At 36.9% G+C, this 21,430-nt stretch overlaps 1 protein-coding gene across 3 annotated transcripts in view; it reads left to right on the forward strand.

Annotated features, from left to right (window-relative positions):
• ZNF782 (zinc finger protein 782) overlaps positions 1-21,430 on the forward strand; it is a 57,689-nt gene that overhangs the window by 20,875 nt on the left and 15,384 nt on the right. The gene's annotated exons all lie outside the window — the stretch shown is intronic.

Genomic DNA, 21,430 nt, shown 5'->3' on the forward strand with positions numbered 1-21,430 from the left:
TCTAAAAACTTGCTTGGTGTTTGATAGGAGTCACATTAAATGTTTAAGTTTTTAGTTTTGTGACCATCTTTGCTGTGTTGGCATTCAAAATTCACTAAATATGCACACACATACATGCATACACACACAGACACACACATATATTTAGATCTTTGATTTCTTTTATCTGTGTTTTTTAGTTTTTAGCATAAAAGTCCTATACATGTTTTGTTATGTTATTCTTTTATGCTGAGACCTTGCTGAACTTTCTTAGGATTGATGAAAACAGACACATTTGCCTTGTTTCCAACCTCAGAGGGAAAGCATCCTGTCTTTTACCAGATGATGTTACCCGGAGATTTTCTACAGCTGTTCTTCATCAGCTTGGGGAAGTTCCCCTCTAAACCGAGTTTATAGAGAGTATTTATCATGAATGAGTATTAAATTTTGTCAGATACTTTTGTTGTATCTACTGCTGTGATTATGTGATTTTTCTTATTTACCCCATTAACATGGTAGACTATACTGGCTGATTTTCAAATACTAATCTAACCTTGCATACTTGGAATAAACCTTACTTGGTCATGTCATATAATTCTTTTTATTTATTGCTCAATTATATAGTTGCTAATATTTTAAAAGTAATTTTGCCTCTCTGTTCATGAGAGACATTGGTCTATTGTTCATACTGTCTTTATCTAGTATTTATATCAGGATAATGCTGGCCTCATTGTTTCCTCTTTTCTGGAAGAGATTGTGTAGAAGTGGTGTTTATTCTTCTTTAAATATTTGGTAGGATTCTCTAACAAAAGATCTGGACCTGGAGATTTCCTTATTTGGTGTTTTAACTATGTCTCTATTGGGAAAACTATGGAATTTTGCTTTTCTTTGTAGCAATTGTGCCATTTTATCTAACAAGTCAAATTTTTAAGTGTAGAGTTCTTCATATTATCCTCTTAATTTTCACTTTAATATCTGTAGGATCCAAACTTATATCCCTGTTTTATTCATCATATTGATAATTTGTTCTCTCTCAAAATTTGTCAGTTTCATCGCTCCTCAGCCACCTTCTTCTATCACTGATTTTTCCTTTTTTTGTTTTCAATTTCATCGATTTCTACTCTGTATTTTTTGTCTTCTGCTTGAGTTGGGTTTCTTGTGCCCTTTTATAATTTCTTAATGTGAGACTGTTTGACACCTTTTTTTTTCTAATATGATCATGTACTGCTATGAATTTCTCTCTCAGCACTGCTTTAACTGCATTGTACAAATATTGTATCAAGTCACTAAAACAAATCCTTAATTTATATCTCCTAATATATCTCCTTCTCTGATAGGGCAATGATGTATATAGTATGTGATCTTGAAGAAATAAAATTAAAGTCTAACAACTATTTACTAATACCTATTATTTGTTGGATCCCTGTACAATCTTGAAGATATATGATAACATACCCTCAATTTTCATAGGGTGGTTTTAATACTCAGTCCAGTTGTTAGACTAAGCACTAGAAAAGTAATTATGAACAAAATACAGACTCTCTGTACTTTCAGGGAGTTCAACAAATTGGGGGGAAACTTAATTAAATTATATAAATAAATATAACTAAATTTGCTAAGTACCAAAAGGAAGCAAAAGTATGCAATGCAGTTTCTCCAATATCAGTACTTGACTTCAGCAGTGCAGTGAAACCTTGCCATAAAAAAGGTGTGATATTTGTTGATACTGGATGAAGGCTACATCAGGAGAGGGGTTCACTGGACTATTTACTAGTCTAATAAAGTTTTTCAAACTCAAAAAGAAATATTAAGATAAAAGTGACATTTGAGCAAACCTCTAAGGAAAGTGTAGGAAGAAATGAAATAAGGAAATGTAAGTATTCCAAGCAGAGAACAGAACAAGTACCAAGATTCTTGGTAGAAGAGAATATAGTAAGCATAGGTCCTAAAATAGATTAGTGAGGCTAGGACAAAGACAGCAAGAAGGCATATGGTATAAGACGTGGAAGAGGACCAAGAGAATGTTCTGAAGCCATATCCTAAAGTTTTTAAGCAATGGGTAGATAGTAGGGTTTTAAATAAAATAGACAGTTGGGTCTGCCTTTAATAAATATACATTTTTGGCACTAAGAAAAATTCCAGCTGCATTAGATTTTACCCATCAATCGCATCTCCAGGAATCTATCTTTCCTTCACTGATACAATATGACGTATGTACAGAATCATTCATCACAGCACAGCTGCATTAGATTTTATCCATCAATCTCATCTCCAGGAATCTATCTTTCCTTCACTGATACTATATGATGTATGTACAGAATCATTCATCACAGCACAGTTGATAATACAGTAAAACATCAACAACCCAAATGTTCATCATTGACTATTTGACTGAAACTTGCCACAAGTGAATAATATACAGCCATAATATAGGATGTGTTTATACACAGATAAGGAGTAACATTCAGTATATATTAAGTCAAAAAGAGAGAAGCAGTGCAGTGTATAGAAAGATACCTTTTGCGAAAGAAAGGAAGAGAGGTAAGAATATATGTAACTGCTTTTATTTCCAAAGATGAAATGCTGAAAGAAAATCAGAAAGTAATAATGAGAAGGAAAGAAATGAGTGGAGGGGACAGGAATGGATGTGAGACTTTGAATATACCTTTTTATACAATCAGGAATTTGAAATACATAAATATTTTACATATTTAAAAGTTACACAAAAAATGGATTGGAAAATAACTATTATCAAAATGACTATATTACCCAAGGCAATCTACAGATTCAATGCAATTCCTGTTAAATTACCAAGGATGTTTTTCACAGAACTACAACAAAATATTTTAAAGTTTGGAAGCACAAAGACTCAGAATAGCCAAAACCATCCTGAGAAAGAAAAATGGGAGTTCCCATCATGGCGCAGTGGTTAACGAATCTGACTAGGAACCATGAGGTTGCGGGTTCGATCCCTGGCCTTGCTCAGTGGGTTAACGATCCGGCGTTGCCGTGAGCTGTGGTGTAGGTTGCAGACGCGGCTCGGATCCCGAGTTGCTGTGGCTCTGGCATAGGCTGGTAGCTACAGCTCCGATTGGACCCCTAGCCTGGGAACCTCCATATGCCGTGGGAGCAGCCCAAGAAATAGCAAAAAGACACACAAAAAAAAAAAAAAAAAAAAGAAAGAAAAGAAAAGAAAAATGGAGAGGAATGAGGCTCCCTAACTTCAAACTATACTACAAAACTACAGTCATCAAAACAGTATGATACTGGCACAAAAACATAAATATAGCTCAGTGGAACAGGATAGAAAACCCAGAATTAAACCCACACACCTGCAGTCCCCTATCTGTGACAAAGGAGGCAAGAATATACAATGGAGAAAAGCCAGTCCTTCAATAAGTGGTGCTAGGAAAACTGGACAGCTACATGTAAATGAATGAAATTAGAACACTTCCTAATACCATACATAAAAATAAACTCAAAATGGATTAAAGGCCTAAATATAAGACCAAATACTATAAAACTCTTAGAAGAAAACATAGGCTAAACACTCTCTGACATAAACCACAGCAATATCTTCTCAGATCCACCTCCTAGAGTAGTGACAATAAAAACAAAAATAAACAAATAGAACCTAATTAACCTTAAAAGTTTTTGCACAGCAAAGGAAATACTAAACAAAACGAAAAGACAAGCCACAGAATGGGAGAAAATATTTGCAAATAAAGTGACTGACAGGGAATTGATCTGCAAAATGTATAAAGACCTCCTGCAGCTCAATACCAAAAAAAAAAAAAAAAATTAAAAAATGGGTGGAAGTTCTAAACAGACAATTTTCCAAAGAGGACATACAGATGGCTGAAAGACACATGAAAAGATGTTCAACATCTCTAATTATTAGAGAAGTACAAATCAAAACCACTATGAGGTACCACCTTACACCAGCCAGAATGGCCATCATCAAAAAACCTACAAACAATGGTGGAGGGAGTATGGAGAAAAGGGAACCCTCTTACGCTGCTGGAGGGAATGTAAATTGGTGCAACCACTATGGAAAACAGTATGGAATTTCCTCAAAAAACTAAAAATAAAATTACCATTTAATCGAGCAATCCCACTCCTGGGCATCTAGCCAGAGAGAACCATGACTTGAAAAGATACATGTAGTCCAGTGTTCATTGCAGCACTATATACTATAGCCAAGACATGGAAGCAGCCTAAATATCGATCAGCAGAGGAGTGGATAAAAATGTGGTACAGGTACACAATAACACTCAGCCATGAAAAGGAATGAAATAATGGCATTTGCAGCAACATGAAAGGGACCTATAAATTGTCATGCTATGTGAAGTTAGTCAGACAGTGAGACACAAGTGTTATATGCTATCACTTATATGTGAAATCTAAAAAAAAAGGATACAGTGAACTTCTTTGCAGAACAAAGACTTTGAAAAACTTATGGTTACCAAAGGAGACAGGTTGGGGGGGGGGGGGGAAATGGGCTGGGGAGTTGGGGATGGAAATGCTGTAAAATTGGGTTGTGATGGTTGTTGTACAACTATAAATAAAATTCATTGAGTAAAAATTTTTTTTGACAAAAGTTGCACAAAAACTTAAATTTTGGCGACTGATAGTTTCAAACAAGATACATTAGATGTACTTCACCCTGTTCCTCCTCTTAATACAGATAAAACCCTAGGCATTATATATAAAACAAACATAAGACTTTGGACAGTGGAGAGAAGAAAACAGACTGGCTAGTGATCTCAGATCTAAGAAAAAAACACTTTGTTTCCTCAGTTTTACTTTTGCCTGACATATTTGAGCTTGGTGCTGTATAAAATGAGCATCCCAGAAACACCAGTAGGCACAAGCAAAAAAAAGCCCAAGTAAAGTCTGCTTCCTCTAGACAGGGAAAGGGAAGGGTAGTATAGAAAGTCAGAAAATTTAGGTGACTTCCCTACCTTAGCTAAACAACATGGAAAAAATCAAATCTCACCTCCATTGGTAATGACTGACATCCATCATTCTGCAAGGAGTACTTAGTCCAAGGACTGGACTAAGTATTCAAACCAACTTCTGAAAATTGAGGGTGTGTTATTATGTATTCAAGACCTTTCCATTAATATATTAATAGAGGAGACCTAATGGAGAGCCAAGACTTCCAGCACTGACTGACAGTAAAAAGTGGCCCCAATTCCTGCCCTATGGCATCCATAGAGGCCAAGTCGAGAATCTGGATTTCAAACCTCACCTGGCAGTAAGAAATAGTATCTCACTTTCTAATTGCCACAGTGTCAGAGGGTGCCTACTAGAACAGAAGATAATGAAGATCCATAATCTGATAATGCTTAGAATGTTCAGGATGCAATTAAAAATAATAACAGTAACAAGGTATAAGATGACTATAGCATGTGGGCAAGTTAATGACAGCAGTAGCACAACGGATGGCAAAGGTCATAGGGTATATGCTGTTATAAGGTGCCTGAACTACACTTTAGACACCAGGAAACCACTAGGATTTTTAAAGAAGTATATATGATACACTAAGAGAAGAAAAAAAAATGGATACATATAAAACAAATGGCTATAAGATCATACCCTAAACACAAAAACTCAGCTTAAAAGTAAAGAGAGATAGAGAAATATGCCATGCTAACACTAACCAAAAGAAAATCAAAGTAGATATATTAATTTTAGACAAAGTATACTTAAAAATATGGAAGACTATCAAGGATAGAGAAACAGTGCATACTAACAGAGAGGTCAATTCTCTAAGAAGGCATAACAGTGCTAAACATTTATATACATAACAAGAAACTCAAAATACAGGAGGAAAAAAACCAATAGAACTGGAAAGAGAAATAGACAAATCCACTATTAGAGTTGGAGCTTTAAACTCTGCTGTCAGTATTGATAGATAGATTAAGAAGACATAAAGTTAGTAAAGATAAAGATATAGATGACCTGTACAGCCCTATCAATCAATTTGGATATACTGACTAGATAGATAGACAGACAGACAGACAGATATACACACACATATAGATTATTCCAGCGAGAAGAGAATACACATTATTTGCAAGTATGCATGAAACATTAACCAAAATAGAACACATTCTAGGCCATAGAGCATACTTTATCAAATTTAAAAGTGTAGAAATTAAAAATATATTCTCAGACAACACCAAGAAATTAAGTACAGAAAGATAGCTGGAGTACTACAAAATATTTTGAAATTAATGAACATATTTCTAAATGATGCATGAGTCAAATAAGAAATCACGAAAGAAATTTTGAGAATGTCTTTAAATGAAAAAATAATTTGTGAGATGCAACTGAAGCAGTACTCAGAGCTAATTTATAGCACTATGTGCATGTAATAGGAAAGAAGATCCAAAAACAGTAACCAAAATATCTGCCTTAGGATACTAGAAAAAGGAAATTAAACCTAAAGCAAGCAGGAAAGGAAAATGATAAAATCAAAGCAGAAATCAGTGAAATTGAAAATAAGAAAAAATGGAGAAAAATAAACAAGTTATCTTAAAAGATCAATAAATTCATTACTCTCTAGCTAAGCTAACAGAGAAAAGAGGAAAGACATGACGTACCAATATAAATTATGAAAGAGTGGTCATCACTACTGATCCCTTAGACACTAAAAGTATAATAAGGGAATACTATAAACAGTTCTGTGCCCATAAAGTTGATTATTTGGATAAAATACACCAATTCCTTGAAACACAAACTTCCAGATGTACTCATGATGAAATACCTAGCCTGACTAGTTCTTTCTATAAAAGAAATTTAATTTAGAGTTTAAAACTGTCTAGAAAAGGAAACACAAGGCCGAGATGATTTCACCACTGAATTCTACCAAATTTTTAAGAAGTAATATCAGTTCTATACAAACTCCTCCAAGAAAGTAAAGAAGAGGGAACAACCCCCCTGCCACTATTTCCTGAGTCCAGTATTATTCCAGGGTACAATGAGAAAATTACAGACTAACATTTCTCCTGAACTTAGATCTAAAAATCTTTTATAAATATTAAGAAACCAAATCCAGCAATATATAAAACAGTGATATATCCAGATAGGTTTCATTCCAGAAATGCAACACTCTGAGTCTACATTTATAAATAAGGCAACTACATTTGTAAATGTAAATCACAATAACAGTAAGAAATACTAAATGATCCTATCAGTGGAGATATTTAAAATTTTTACTAAATTCATAATGCATTTGCTATAGACTGAATGTTTGTTTGTCTCCCCTGCCCCGAAATTCATGTTTAAATCCTAACCTCAAATGTGATGGTATTTGAAGGTGGGGCCGCTGGGAGTTTATTAGGTCATGAGGGCTGAGCCATCGTGAATGGATTAGTGCCCTTGAAAAGGGACAGAGAGAGTTCATTCACCCTTTTTATCATATGAGGATATCTCAAGAAGATGACCAACTATGAACCAGGAAATATGCCCTCATCACACAGTGAATCTACTAGCACCTTGGTCTTGGACTTCCCAGCCTCCAGAACTATGAGAAATAAATTGTTGTTTATGAGCCACCCAGTCTATGGTATTTTTGTTACAGCAGCCTGAACATACTAAAACACCATTCATGAGGGGGGGGAAAGGGCCACTCTCAAAAAATTAGGAATATAAGACTATGACCTGATAAAGATCCAACACCAACATGAGACTTTTTGTTTAGGGAATAAGGCAAGTAATAATTTCTCATCACTCTTATTCATTGTCTTACTGAAACACATAACTATAACAGAAGGGTAAGAAAAGAGGGAGGAAAATATATAGATTGAAAAGGAGGAAATAAAACTCTGTATTCACAGGTTATATGTACCATAGATACCAAAACAATCCTGGAAGTAATAAGCAAATATAATAACTATACAGGATCCATGGTCTATTTGCAAGTTTTTGCTTTCCTGTATATTAAAAATTAACAATTGAAACTTAAGGCTTAAAAAAAAAAACAATTGCACTAAAAAAGGGGAAGTACTTAAGGATAAATCTACAAAATATAAGATGTGTTTGCAGAAAAGTACAAGGCACTGGTGAAAGAAATTAAAGAACAATTAAATAATGGAGAGATATTTTGTATTTATGGATTGGGCAACTTAACTTTCTCAAACGTGATCTATAGATTCAAGGCAATCTCAATCATGACTCCAGGAAGTTTTTACTAATAAACTGATTCTAAGATTTATATGGAAAGTCAACGGCTATATAATAGCCAAAATAAATCCGAAAAAGTACAAAGAATGATATTTTCCAATCTCAAGGTATGTGATATTGTTGAAAGAATACTCTTGTTATTCAGTGGAACAGAATGGAGAACTCCAATAGATACACACAAATATAATCAAGTGAATTTTGACAAAAATGCAAAGGCAATTCAATGGAGAATGGATAGCCTTTCATCAAATAGTGCCAGAGCAGTTGACTGTTCATATGTTATAAAAAACAACAACAGTATCAAATGTAGGCCTCATATCTTACCCAGAAATAAATTTTAGTGGATCACAGACGTAAATGTAAAATGCAAAACAGAAACTTCTAGAAGCTAAAAACTTAGGAGAAAATCTGTGTGCTGGAGTCCTTGATATGTTTTTACATGTCATACCAAAAGAAGATCCATGAAAGAAGAAAAAAATTGATAATGTTCAACTTCATTATGCTTTAAAAGTTTTCCTTTAAAAGACACTGTTAAGAAAATGAAAACACAAGCCACCGACTGGAAGAAAATTTGCTAATCAAATACCTAAAAGTCTTGTAGTCAGAATACACAAAGAATTCTTAAAATTCAAAAGTAGGAGAGAATGATGTCAGCAAAATGTTGAACTAGAAAACTTCAAGCTCTCATTCCCCCATAGAAACACTTCAAAAAAACATTTTGTTAGAACTCTGAAAAATGAAGGTTTACAGCAACTAGACAAAAAGTCATCTACAAAATGGTAGGAAATTTTTGTAGTGTTTTTACTCACTCTTGTCCCTCACACAGCACTACCCTCCCACCCAGTGCAGTAGTGGTCTTGGTCTTGAGCAGGTGGTTTCCCAGGTCCTCTCTCCAGAAGGAGCAGAACATACCTTATTTGCAAGTTATTGTGTATGTCTGTTCAGACCTGTCTGTGGGATAACTAAAGGACTGAATCAAGGTATTCATCTGTTTCATGTAATGTAGAATGCAAGCAGAAAAAGTGACAGGACTTGCTCCTAAAAGACACAAAGCAGACTACAAATCCATAGATGCCTGAGGCAAGAGATAATGAGTGGAGATATATAATAAACCATCTAAGATCCAGAGGATAAGCTGTGGAAGGACTTTTTTAAAAATTAGGATATTCAAAAGCAGCCAAGTACCTGGGTAAATTTAGAAAGCCATGCACTAGCCTAGGCAAGACACATACTCAGAAAAGACTTGAGAAGACCTTAAGCTTCCACCTCAGGCTGATAAGTGGTTATGGAGTGCCACAGAATATATCCAGTTTGCAACAGCAGGGAGAGGTGATTCTCAATTTTTTGTGTTGTTTGTTTCTTTACCAGTTTTGCTTTTAGCTCCTAACAAGGAAACCTGTCCAAGTAGCTGAGATGGGACAATTAAGATGACAGAGTAGTAGGACATGAAGCTCATCTCCTCCCACAAATACATCAAAAATACATCTACATGTGGAATGATTTACACAGGAAATCTACTAAACACTGGCAAAAGAGCTCAAGATTCTGATAGAGCAAGGGGGCAAAAAGTGAAAAACAAACTGGGATGGGAAATGCACCCCTAGGAGGGAGCTGGGAAAGAGGAAAACTTCCTGCACCCTGGGAAGTCCCTGAACCACCCAGGAGATCGGCTGGGTAGAGGAGGAACTTCAGAGTCTTGGAGGTGAACAGAGCAATCAGTTTGTAGCAACTATGTTCAATAATCCTGCACAGATGGTCAGTGCCACCACCCTCCACTCCTCACCCTGAGATGTGCATCTACTGCTGTGGTCAGGGTCTGGGAACTGGAGATCAGACTCAGGGATAGAACTGAGGCTGGCCAAGTAGAAGAAACTGGGGGTTGGTGGCATGGAAACAGCATGGAAGGACCAGAGCCTAGGGTGAGCACATTCGAGGGTGTAAGCTGAAGAAAACCAGCCCACCTTAGGGTCTAGGCAACACATTTAGGGGTGTGGGACCATGTTCTCAGGCAGCAGGACACTACCTACACCAGATCCAGTAGGGGTCTCACAAGCCACTGTTGCCTGGCACTGGGAGTGGTTGCATGAGCCACTTGACTCTGAGTAGGGTCTGGCGAGCTCCCCTCACTTGACACCAGGAGTGGTTGCTCAAGCTTCTCAACTCTGAAAGGGGTTGCACAAGCAGCAGCCACCATTGCCTGGTATCAGGAGTGGTCAGACTCTGGGAGGAGTTGCAAGAGCAACTGCCACCATACCCTGGCACCAAGAGCAGTTGTGTGAGCTGCCACTGGTACCCACCTGGTCCGGGAGTGGTTCTATGAAGTGCTACCACCTCGGTCACAGACCCCATCCCTAATAGCCACCTGTCTCCATCACACAAGCCACTGCCACCTCCCTTGCTGACACCATCCTGAGCTGGCACCCAGTTCCAGGAGAGGTCGTGAGCCACCGCTGCTCCCATAATGTGCTCTGGGTGTATATGAGTGGGTACAACACTGCTGAAAACTCCTGGGCTGGGCACCAGCTGCCACATCTGCACACCTGCTGTCCAGTGAACTTCAGCTATAGAAAGACAATATGAGATGACACAGAAATGTGTTTTAGACAAAGGAAGAGGATAAAAACACAAAAACAACTAAAAAGAGGGGATAGATAATCTACTGAAAAATAATTCAGTGTGATAATAGTAAGGATGATCCAGGATCTCAGAAAAAGAATGGAGACATGGATCAAACGTTATGAGAAATGTTTAACAGAGATAGAAGATTTAAAAAAGCAAGGACGACAAATACAATATCTAAAATGAAAAATACATTAGAAGTAATCAATAGCAGAATAACTGAGGCAAAAGAATGAATAAATGAGGTGGAAAACACTGGTAGAAGTCACTGCCACAGAAAGGAATAAAGAAAAAAGAAAAAAATGAAAAGAATTGAGGACAGTCTAAGAGACCTCTGGAACAACATTAAACTTACCAACATTCACATCATAGGGGCCCCAGAAGGAAAAAGAGGGAGAGAAATGGCCTAAAAAAATATTTAAAGAGATGATAGCTAAAAAATTCCCTAATATGGGAAAGGAAACACTCACTTAACTCCAGGAAGCACAGAATGCACCATACAGAATAAACGCAAGGAGAAATATGGCAAGACACATAGTAATCAAACTGACAAAAATTAAATGCAAAGAAAAAGTATTAAAAGCAGCAAGGGAAAACAATAAGTTACATACAAGGGAACCCCCATAAGGTTATCAGTTGGTTTTTTCAGCAGAAACTGCAGGCCAGAGGGAGTGGCACAATATACTTAAAGTGATGAAAAGGAAAAAAATCTACAACCAATAACGTCCAACAAGGCTTTCATTCAGATTTGAAAGAGAAATCAAAGCTTCATAAACAATCAAAAGCTGAAAGTATTCAGCACCATCAAACCAGCTTTACTGCAAATGCTGAAGGAGCGTATCTAGGTATAAAAGAAAAGGAGGCGTTCCCGTCTTGGCGCAGTGGTTAACAAATCCAACTAGGAACCATGAGGTTGCGGGTTCAGTCCCTGCCCTTGCTCAGTGGGTTAACGATCCGGCGTTGCCATGAGCTGTGGTGTAGGTTGCAGACGTGGCTCGGATCCCGTGTTGCTGTGGCTCTGGCGTAGACTGGTGGCTACAGCTCCAATTCGACCCCTAGCCTGGGAACCTCCATATGCCGTGGGGGCGGCCCAAGAAATAGCAAAAAGACAAAAAAAAAAAAACAAAAACATTAAAAAAAGAGAAAAGGACACAACTAGAAACAAGAAAATTACAAATGGGAAAGCTCACTAGTAAAGGCAAACAAAGTAGAAGTGGGAAATAATCCACAGAAAAATATGGTATCAAAAACAGCAATCATGAAAAGAGAGGATGAACACTGAATATTGGAAATTCATTAGAAATTAAGCAACTAAAACCAGCAACTTAAAACAATTTTGCTATATATAGAATGCCATCCATATCAAAATTTCATGGGAACCACAAACCAAAAACTATAATAGACACATATTAAAGAAAAAGCAATCCCAATAGGACCCTAAAGTTAGCCATCAAGCCATAAGAGAACAAAAGAGGATGAGAAGGAAAAACTCCAACGTTAACAAATGGAAAACAATTAAGAAAATGGCAGTAAGTACATATATCAGTAATTACCATAAAAGGATTAAATTATCCAACCAAAAGACATAAATTAGCTGAGTGGATACAAAAACATATCTATGCTGTCTACAAGAGACACACACAGGCTGAAAGTGAGGGGATGGAAGAAGATATTCAGTGGAAATCAGAAGAAATCTGGAGTAGCAATACTCATAGTAGACAAAATAGACCTTAAACAATGTTAAAAGAGACAAAGAAGGACACTACCAAATGATCAAGAGATCAGTCCAAGGAGTTCCCTTGTAGCTCAGTGGGTTAAGAATCCAGCAGTGTCACTGCAGTGACTTGGGTTGCTGCAGTGGTACACATTTGATCCCTGGCCCTGGAACTTAGACATACCACAGGCACTGCCAAAAAGAGAGAGAGATCAAAAAGAAGACATAACAATTGAAAATATATATGTGCCCAACATAGGAGTACCACATTATGTAAGGCAACTGCTAACAGTCATGAAAGGAAAAATAAATAGTAACACAATAGTGGGGATTTTAACACCCCACTTACAGCAATGGACAGATCATCCAGACAGATATCCATAAGGAAACACAGGTCTTAAATGACACATTAGACTGAATAGACTTAATTGATATTTATAGAACATTCTGTCTGAAAACAGGAGAATACACATTATGTTCAAATGCACATGGAACCTTCTCCAGGAAGATCACTTCTTGGGCCATATACCAAGCCTCAGTAAATTTAAGAAAACTGAAGTCATACCAAGCTTTTTTTCCAACAACACTGTGAGAGTAGAAATCAACTACAAGAAAAAAAAATGCAAAAAGCACAAACATGTGGATGCTAAAGAATAGGCTGCTAAACAACCAATGGATCACTGAAAAAAAATCGGAGGAAATCAAAAAATACCTAGAGAAAATAAAAACATGACAATTCAAAAGAAAAATCCCAAATAAACCTAACCTTATACCTAAAGCAACTAGAGAAAGAAGAATAAACAAAACCCAAAGTTAGTAGAAAGAAAGTAATGATAAAGATCAGAGCAGAAATAAATGATATAGAGACAAAGAAAACAATAGAAAAGATCAATGAAACTAATAGCTGATTCTGAAAAGATAAGCAAAATTGATTAATCTTTAGCAAGACTCATCAAGAAAAAAAGGGGGAAAAGGCTCAAATCAATAAAATCAGAAATGAAAATGTAGACTTTTAAACAAACATAGCAAGAATACAAAGGATCATAAACTACTACATGCAACTATATGCCAATAAAATGGACAACCTAGAAGAAATGGACTAATTATTAGAAAGATACAGTCTTTTTTAAAATCATTTTTAATTTTTCCATTATGCTTGGTTTATGGTGTTCCATCAATTTCTACTGTGCAGCAGAGTGACCCAGTCACATATATATACACATTCTTTTTCTCACATTATCCTCCATCATGTTCCATCATAAGTGACTAGATACAGTTCCCTGTGCTATATATATATAGCAGGATCTCATTGCTTATCAACTCCAAATGCAATAGTTTGCATCTAGTAACCCCAAATTCTCAGTCCATCCCACTCCCTCCCCTTCCCCCTCCCCCTTGGCAACTTGTGAGTCTGCTTTCCAAGTCTGTGAGGTTTTTTTTCCTGGGGAAAGGCTCATTTTTGCCATATATTAGATTCCAGATATAAGTGATATCATATGGTTTTTGTCTTTCTCTTTCTGACTTACGTCACTTAGTATGAGACTCTCTAGTTCCATCCATGTTGCTGCAAATGGCATTATTTTGTTCTTTTTATGGATGAGTAGTATTCCATTTTGTGTATATACCACAACTTCTTAATCCATTCATTTGTGGATGGACATTTAGGTTGTTTGCATGTCTTGGCTATTGTGAATAGTGCTGCAGTGAACATAGGGCTGCATGTATCTTTTTCCAGGAAAGTTTTGTATAAAGGTACAATCTTCCAAGACTGAACCAGGAAGAAATAGAAAAGATGAACAGACTAATCACAAGTACTGAAATTGAAACTGTGATTTTAAAAATTGCAGCAATCAAAAGTCCAGGACCAGATGGCTTCACAGGTAGATCTATCAAACATTTAGAGACGAGTTAACACCTATCCTTCTGAAACTATTCCAGAACATTCCCAAATTCATTCTATGAGGCCACTATCACCCTGATACCAAAACTATGCAAAGATATTGCAAGAAAAGAAAATTATGGGCCTATATCACTGATGTACATAAATGCGAAAATCCTCAACAAAGTACCTGCAAACCAAATCCAACAATACATTTAAAAGATTGTACCCCCTGATCAAGTGGGATTTATCTCAGTGATGCAAGGACTCTTCAATATCTGCAAATCAGTGAGTCTGACATACCACATTAACAAACTGAATAAATCCACATGATCATCTCAATAGATGCAGAAAAGGCTTTTGACAAAATCCAACATCCAATTCTAATTTTTAAAAAAAAACTCCAGAAAGTGGGCATAGAGAGAAACTATCTCATCATAATAAGGGCCATATGTGACAAACCCACTGTGAACATCATTCTCAATGGTGAAACATTGAAACCATTTCCTCTAAGATCAGGAACAAGACAAAGATGTCCATTCTTGCCACTTTTATTCAACATAGTTTTGGAAGTCCTAGCCACAGCAGTTGGAGAAGAAAAAGAAATAAACGGAATCCAAATTGGGAAAGAAGTAAAAATTGTTTGCAAACAACATGATACTACACATAGAAAATCCTAAAGCTACCAGAAAACTAGTTAAGCTCATCAGTGAATTGGTAACCTCTTGCATTCCTATACACTAACAATGAAAGATCAGAAAAGGAAATTAAGGAAGCATCCTATTTACCATGGCATCAAAGAGAATAAAATACCTAGGAATAAACCTACCTAAAGAGGCAAAAGACCTGAATTCTGGAAACTGTAAGACACAAATGGCGGAAATCAAAGATGGCACAAACAGATGGAAAGATATACCATGTTCTTAGATTGGAAGAATCAATATTGTCAATATGATTATACTACCCAAGGTAATCTACAGATTCAATGCAATCCCTATCAAATTACCAATAACGTTTTTCACAGAACTAGAACAAAACCTTTTTAACTTTGTATGAGAATACAAAAGACCCAAATAGCCAGAACAATCCTGAGAAAGAAAAATGGAGCTTGAGGAATCAGTCTCTCCTCAACTTCAGATTATAGTGCAAAGCCACAGCCATCAAAACAGTATGGTACTGGCACAAAAACAAATGTAGATCAGTGGAACAGGATAGAGAGTCCAGAAATAAGTCCATGCAGTATGGTCAGTTAATCTATGATAAAGAAGGCAAGAATATACAATGGAGAAAATAGTCTCTTCATTAAGTAGTGTTGGGAAAACTGAACTGCTACATGTAAAGAATGAAATTAGAACTTTTTTTTATACCAAACACAAAAATAAACTGAAAATGTATTAATGACCTAAATATAAGGCTGGATACTATAAAACTCATAGAGGAAAACATAGGCAGAACACTCTTTGACATAAATCACAGCAATATCTTTTTGGATTTGTCTCCTATAATAAAATAAAAGCAAAAGTGAACAGGACCTAATTAAACTTAAAATATTTTGCACAGCAAAGGAAACCATAAACAAAATGAAAAGACAACCCATAGAATGGGAGAACATCTTTGCTAATGAATTGACAAGAGAATAATCCCAAAATAACAAATATTGCATACACATTTATATCGAAAAAAAGCCTTGAATTAAAACATGGTCAGAAGATCTAAATAGACATTTCTCCAAAGAACACATATGGCCAATAAGCCCATGAAACGATGCTCAACTGCCAGAGGCTAGCTCCAGCAACTGGGTCCGGCAGCCATGGTATATACATCCCGATAGGAGATGGACAGCATTGGCGAAAGAATGGAGACAGACTCTTTGTCCCTTCTTTCAGGGCGTTGGACTGCTCAAATTTTACTGGCATAAGTGGTTAATTATATAGACAATTTTTCACTACAGATTACATCATAGTGTTAAAAGTACATTGGTTAACCATTAGGCTTTGTTTTTTGATCACACGGTACAGTAGCAATACACCATGTTTTAAAATCTTTAGTTTAACTAAATTTAGTGAGCACAATTCAAGGACAAACAGGCACAGCATATCATGTGGGAAAGAGGAGACCCGGCACAAACCATCTCATGGCCAGCCAATTCCCACAAGCTGAAGAAGTTACCAACACAAAAAATCTCATTTTCAAACTAGTGTCTATCTTCAAAGTGTCCTTGGCAGGAAGACAGTGTGAGAAAATACAAATCAACTTAGCTAGCTACTGCTAAAAGTTTCTAACATCAAGGACAAAACTCACAGCTGGGTTTCTTTTGATCATGAATAATATATGTCTAACTTCTATGAACCTCATTAAAATCCTAACTCTAAAGTTTACTGTATAACTAGTTAGTAGATAAACACTATGTTTTTAATAAAGTTGGATTTAAATAGGGGAAAGTCTTTAGAATGAAATTCTTATTATATTATTATTGTAATTTTGTTAAATCACAAATCACAGGAAAATAAAAATGGGAAATAAGAATAATAAAGCAAATAATCAGGAAAGACTGAGGAAAACTGAATAACAGATAAAACAACAGAAAAGACTAGGTCACTAGAGAAACAATCCATGTTCTCCGGCGCAAACATGGAAATTGTTTTCCCAGGAAAGCCCCAATTCTTCCCTCAGCATCAATACTAGAGCTGTATAACCTGAGGCCTGTCCTCGGCTTGTACCGTACAGGCAGGCTTTCATCCTGACCAGAAGCCCACCTTCGGCATGTACCGTTCAGGTGAGCTCCCTTCCTTGGTTAGGAACCTGCTTTCAGGTTTTTCTGTCATCAGGCAAGGTCCTTTTTTTTTTTTTTTTTTTGAGTCCCTGCATCTCCTCGGCTCCCCACACTCAACATCACTAATTATTAGAGAAATGCAAATCAAAACTGCAATCAGGTATCACCTCACACCACTCAGAATGGCTATCATCAAAGTGTCTACAAACAATAAATGCTGGAGAGGGTATGGAGAAAAGGGAACACTCCTACACTGTTGTTGAGAATGTAAATTCATGCAACCACTATGGAGATTCCTTAAAAAACTAAATAGAGAACTACCATATGGGGCCACTTGAAGTTCTCTCAAGGGAGGAGCAGGCTGAGGGCCAGTGGACAGCCAATGAGGACCCAGAGCAGGAGTGGCAGGGGAGCCTGCAGCAGCCAAAGCACAGCCCTGAACAACACGGTCAAAGCTCCTAAAAACCTAGGCGTGCACTCATGCCATTGTGCTGGCAGCCAGAGTGATGAAGATTGTGGCCCCCTGAACACAGTTCTACTCCAATAGCTGCTGCCAGGTCATCCTGATCAGTTCAGTGGTGCTGTTGATTCTGCTGAGCATCATGGCTGATCATGATCAGTATCACTTTTCAAGCTCTGAACTAGGAGGTGACTTTGAGTTCATAGATGATGCCAACATGTGCATTGCTATTGCAATTTCTCTTCTTGTGATCCTAATCTGTACAGTGACTACTTAAGCAACACACACAGAGCCTGGATCATCCCATCCTTCTGTTACCAGACCTTTGATTTTGTCCTGAATATCCTTGTTGCAGTCAGTGTGCTTGTTTATCCAAACTCCATTCAGGAATACATGATAGCTGCCTCCTAATTTTCCTTACAAAGACAGTAACATGTTGGTGAATCCTACCTGTTTGATCCTTATTCTTCTTCTGTTTATCAGCATTATCTTAACTTTTAAGGGTTATTTTATTAGCTGCATTTGGAACTGCTACTGATATATCAATGACAGGAACTCCTCTGATGTCTGGCTTATGTTACCAGCAAAGATGCTTTGGTGCTGTTACCCCCCTCCCAGAGGATGATGCCCTGGTGAATGGTGCTGCCAAGGAGCCACTGCAACCTCATGTGTCTGCCCATGCCTGGAAGTGGAGCACTGCTAAGAACAACAGCTTGACTCTCAGACATCAGAGCAATAGTTCTTTAATTTTACTTCTGAAATGAGCACTCTGAGCTTATTTGTTGCTGAAATGCTACCATTTAAATATTTAGATGTTAAGTTGAAACTTTCTTTAGTTTGAATCATATACTTTAGCTAAAGCACTGTGATAGAACTATAGAATTCTCCCTGTGGAGTAGGATGGGCTCCCCTAGTCTCCCCTCAGCATTGAAACTTCCCAAAAGTCTGGATGAACCTTGAGTCAGAGGAGTGTTGTACACAGTGAACCCCAAGGAGTTTATGACACTTCTCTCTGTTCCCACGTTCTCTTTTAAAAGTATACAATAAAATCAAAATCAGGCAATGCATTTCCTAGGCCATTCCAGTATATAGAACAAACCATTAGGAGAACAGGAATGTTTATTGTGTAAGAAGTCAATATATATACATAAATAAAATAAGAATTTCCTTTAAAAATAAAAAACTACTATATGATCTAGCAATCCCACTCCCCAGCATCTGTCCAGAGAAAACCATAATTTGAAAGAAGATATGCACCTCAGTGTTCATTGCAGCACTATTTACCATAGCCAGAATATGGAAAAAACTTAAATGGCCATTGATTGATGAATGGATTAAGAAGATGTGGTGCAAATACACAATGGAATATTACTCAGCCATAAAAAAGAATGAAATACTGCCATTTGCAGCAACATGGATAGAAATGATCCTACTGAGTGAAGTAAATCAGAGAAATACCCTGTCCTAAGGGATCACTAACATGTGGAATCTAATTTAAAAAATAATACAGGAGAACTTATTCACAAAACAGAAACAGCCTCTTGAAAGATTTTGAAACCAAACTTATGGTTACTAAAGGGGAAATGTTGTGGGGAGGGATAAGTTAGGAGTTTTGGATTAACATATACACACTACTGTAGATAAAATAGATACGTGACAAGGAAAATGTAGCACAGGGAAATCTATTCAATACTCTGTAATAACCTATATGGGAAAAGAATCTAAAAAGAAATGGATGCATGTATATATGTGTAAATGACCTTGCTGTACACCTGGAACTAACACAACATTCATTGTAAGTTAACTTTACTCCAGTAAAATTTTTTTAAAAAATGGAGAGTCCCCGTTGTGGCTCAGCAGTAATGAACTCACCTAGTATCCAAAGGACATGGGTTCAATCCTTGGCCTCTCACTGCTGGAGTCCCGCTCCAGCCGAACCAGGGCCTCCTGAAGGATGAGCAGCATCGGCAAAAGAATGGACACAGGCCTGGCGTTTATGCAGGACGGCTCGTTTATTGATTGAATTAACCAAGCTTATATACAATTTTTATTTTCCTTTGGCATACGTCATGCATCATACATCTGGTGATATTTTTTAACTTTCCACTCCGTCAAATGTTACCTTATGACCCAGTACATGACCAGGTACATTTGTGAACACAAACAATGTTCTTTTTTGAGCTTTCCACTTGACTTTTTAGAATTAAATGTACTCATGTTAATGGTCTAATTTTGTGGGTAGCCAAAATATGAACTTATTAACTTTATAATTAAGAATATTTTATGTGTCTAAAACCTAAGGCCAAACTATATTCTATTAGTAAAGGTTAATCATATATCTCAAAGGTTATTTTGATTCTTATAGAACTGGAAACCACAGCATTGACACTCCTTGAGGTTGGGCCAATAGGCCGGGCATAGCAATATACAATTGACTGAGAGTAGGTAATTTCCTGACCTGTATTCAATTACATGGTGCAAACCGCACAAGTTTTTCTATAACTAAGGCCCAGTATCTACCCTATTCATCAACTAGTCCCTAGCATAGAAAAGAACTACCTGTTGGAGCATGGAGAGACCTGTGCCTCAAGCCTCTATTATGCCTCCAGGGTTCTTTCACAGGTTAAACAATAATAATCCAAACATGAAAGCATTCTATTACGGTCTCTTTGGAAAAAAGGGAGGAAACTCAGAAGTGGATGATGATCATAGAACAAGGGGATAGTAAGAATTTGTGGGTAAGCACTAGGCCCCGACATTTACCCTCCCTGGGGTCTTTTTTCAGGAAATTTTATTTAGCAGCAATTTCCCAGCTCCCGCAGTTTTTATTAATAGCATAAGCAGGCAGTGAAGAAGCAGCAGGACCATCGCTTTCCCAGACATGCTGTACAGTCTGGGGTTCTCAGTCTCCTGGACTTTGTCAGCAGGCAGACCTTCATGAACAGCTAGCTCCCAGCATCTCACAGTGGGTTAAGGATCTGACATTGTTGTGAACTGCAGCATAGGTTGCAGTCATGGGTCAGATCTGGCGTTGCTGTGGCTGTGATACAGACCCCTAGCCTGGGAAATTCCATATGCCACAGGTGCAGCCCTAAAAAGAAAAAGGAAAAACATTTTTTTAAAATAAAAACACTATGAACTAAAGGAACAGAGACATCAGTGATCGCACACTACATGCAATTGACTTTGCAAAGATAGTTTGGAAAATTCCCAAAACAGTTGGACTACTATAGCTTCCAACAATTCAAAACATAAAAACAGCAAACCCAGGAGAAGAAGAAAACCTGATTTCCAGAGTTGCCATTTTATAATAATCAAATGCCCAATGTTCAGCAAAATATCACAAGATATACAAAGAAATGGGAAAATATGGCTCATTGAAGGGTATAAGATTCTTTGACAGAAAAAACCATCTTTGAGTGACCCAGACATAGACTTGCTGGGCAAACACTAAGACAACTGTCTTAAATATGACCAAGGAGCTAAGAGAAAACATGGGAAAAGAAAGGACATCAAGAAAATAATATATAAGTAAAATTAGAGTAGCAAAAAAAAAAAAAAAAGAGAGAGAGAGATGGAAAAAATTAAAAGGAACCAAACAGAAAATCTGCAGTTGAAAAGTATAATATCTGAAATGAAAAATTCACAGGGACTTCAACAAGAGACAACAGCAGGCCAAAAAAAGAATCAATGAACTAGAAGATAAGACAATTGAAATTAATCACAATTGGATTCATCTTAGATAAGCAAAATCAAAGGGAGTTCATTACCACTAGATCTGTTCTACAGGAAATATTAAATTTATTTCAGGTT

Source organism: Sus scrofa, chromosome 10, assembly GCF_000003025.6.
Source record: "Sus scrofa isolate TJ Tabasco breed Duroc chromosome 10, Sscrofa11.1, whole genome shotgun sequence".
Taxonomy (NCBI): domain Eukaryota; kingdom Metazoa; phylum Chordata; class Mammalia; order Artiodactyla; family Suidae; genus Sus; species Sus scrofa.